The 2595-nt window shown below is 49.9% G+C and overlaps 1 protein-coding gene across 4 annotated transcripts in view; it reads left to right on the top strand.

The window, feature by feature from the left end:
- Positions 1-2385: 2385 nt before the first annotated feature.
- Positions 2386-2595, top strand: part of Rhex (regulator of hemoglobinization and erythroid cell expansion) — a 19036-nt gene continuing 18826 nt past the window's right edge. For all 4 annotated transcript variants that reach the window (XM_010613086.2, XM_010613087.2, XM_033761996.1 and 1 more), the window contains exon 1: positions 2386-2488. The gene's annotated coding sequence lies outside the window, so the exon portion shown is untranslated. The remainder of the gene's footprint in view (positions 2489-2595) is intronic.

The raw sequence follows: 2595 nt of genomic DNA on the forward strand, positions 1-2595 counted from the left end.
ATATATGAATAAGGCAACTTTTCATGTGCAGTGGGAAGGAATATTTTATCACTAACATCTTTTAGATTTGCTGGTGCATGATCATAAAAAGCAGACTGCCTTTATTTTGTTTTCCTGTTTGTAAACCCTCCGTAGACAGCACAACCCTTGAACACCAGGACCGACACTCCTCCCCGCTCCGTGTCCCCCTTTCTCCCCCCAGGCAGCGGTCTCAGCCTCTCCTGCTGGCTCAGCCCTGGCCATGTTAACCTCTGTGAGGACTGGGCTTCTCACCCGTCAAATAGAAATAACGATGGCTGTGTGACGGGCATCGTCGGATGCTATCATACGAAAATATTGTGTAAACTCTATGCTATGGTGGAAAATGTGAAGAATTATTAACAACCGATTATAATTGCATATGTTATAAGCAGGTCTTCCCCACTGACCTGTTCAAGCAGGGCTATGTTGCCATCAAGAGCAGGAAAAGGTCAAGGTCAGCCAGGACACACTTTGTAGTTTGCTTATTTGAGATCCTGCTCAAGTTCCATTCAGACACAGCTCCTCCTACCCGGAAACTGGGCCCTGACTTTTTACTTCATCGAGGAGCTAGTGGCCTAGCTGTGCAGCCACCACTGACGAAAAACAGTAGAGGGAACTTTGTGTGCAAAGTAGGCTGGTGCCCAAGGCAGACAGGACACTGGATGGAGATCTGAGCATTCAACAAGAGGAATGACTTCACCCCAAGACAATTCTTATTTTTATGAAAGGATGTATTTCAGACTTTGTGAAAAATAGGAAGCTCCTCGAATGTATCCAAATATACATTTCTACACATACATGTTAAAAACGGAACTTATCGGATCACCAGTGTCCCCCGGAAACATCCAGCCGGGGGCGATCTTTCTGCCCGAGGAAAGGGGGGACACCGAAGCCCTCGAGTGTCAGGTGGATGCTCCGTAGGGCTCAGCGTCAGCACACGCCCGACACTCCCGCCTCCTCCTTCCGGCCTCTGCCAAGCCCTTAGAGTCTCCCTGGCAGGGCCCTGTGTCCTCCATGCTGGAGCGCACGCCGCTCTGTCTGCCCTCCCACTCTGTTCCCAAGGCTTGCTGATGCCTCTGAAATCCACCTCTCCTACTGCAGCTCCGACTGCCTCCTGGACTTCGCCTCTTGGGCACACGGTGGTCACAGCACCCCTCATGAGCAGCAGGAGCACAGGTGCATTGCACGTGTGTCCTAGACAGTGACCCTTGTGATCCTGGTGCCTGCACCCGAGGGAGACACTACTATGGTCTTCAGAAACAGACTAACAGAGAGGCAAGGCAGCTTTTCCAAGATGCAGTAAGACCGCTAAGCTAGCTGAGCTTCAGAGCCTGGGTCCTTACCACAATGAGTGCTCACACTGAACACACGGGAAGCAGAAAGCGCCTGCTCCCCACGTGACCCCTTCCTCAGCCCCATCTGCTCTCTCGCCTACGCCGGCTTCCATGCGCCATCTTGGAATCCTTGTCTCCTGACTCCATTCCAAGCAGCTCCCTCATCAAATCCTATCATTTCTACCTATGTAAAAAACCTGGTCGATTGCCTCTATCTTTTCCAAGCTATTCTCCACAGGGCAGTTGGTATGGTGTTCTTTTAAAAAAAAATCAGATCCTCTTGCTCTCTTCCCTTCATCTTGCTCTCCCTCCCGACTGGGTCTTTACCCAAGCTCTTCCCTCTGCGTGGGACCCTTTCCCTGTCCTTCCATCAGAGCGCGAATCCCTCCGACCAGCTGGAGATGGGCCCGTCTGCTGCTGGGTCCAGGCCTCCCTGTAATTTTTGTAACGTATCGCTCTCAGTGGAGTTGTTCTCCTGAAGCCCACGTTCCCAATTGCGTGAGGAGGGGTCCGTGTCTCCATCTTCAACTCTTTGTCCCAGCTGTTGGACATCAAGCCAGGTGCACAGTAGACCATCAAGAGACACCTGCAGGAAGAATGGGTGCAGTGGGCTGGGGTTTAGCTCAGTGGTCCCACCGCCTGCCTCGAAAGCTCAAGGTCCCGAGTTTGATCCCCCGTACCAAGAAAAGAAAAGAAAAAAAAAAAAGAATGGATGCAGAGCCATTTGGAGGGACAAAATAGGGGCCAAAGTATCAAATTCCTCAATATTTTATGTATTTTAATATTAGCTTTATTGAGATAAAAATCACACACCATCTAATTTTCCTATTAAAAGTATAAATTCCTCGAGTTTAGTATATCCACAGAGCTATGCAACCACTGCACAACCAACTTGAGAACATTTTCATCACACCCAAAAGAAGTTGCCTCATTAGCCCCGCCACTCCCCCTATGTTATCGTTCAAGACGAAAAGCCTAACGTGTGGAATGTTTCATCATTAACAAAACTTTTCATGTGGGCTCAACGACTCTCATAAAAGCTCTGCAAGGTGGGCATTTTAAAGCAACTCTCACGGGGGTTCAACTCCAGCATGCACAGTGGACCTCTAGCCAAGAAAAAGTTTGCTCTGGAGGTAAGGGCAGGGTGGGGGGGGATGGCCTCCGGGTGTGGAATGTCACTTCTGGAGTGGCACAGTCCTGGGCTGTGTGTGTGTGTGTGTGTGTGTGTGTGTGTGTGTGT

Source organism: Fukomys damarensis, unplaced genomic scaffold (assembly GCF_012274545.1).
Source record: "Fukomys damarensis isolate Sample0158 unplaced genomic scaffold, DMR_v1.0_HiC HiC_scaffold_11, whole genome shotgun sequence".
NCBI lineage: Eukaryota > Metazoa > Chordata > Mammalia > Rodentia > Bathyergidae > Fukomys > Fukomys damarensis.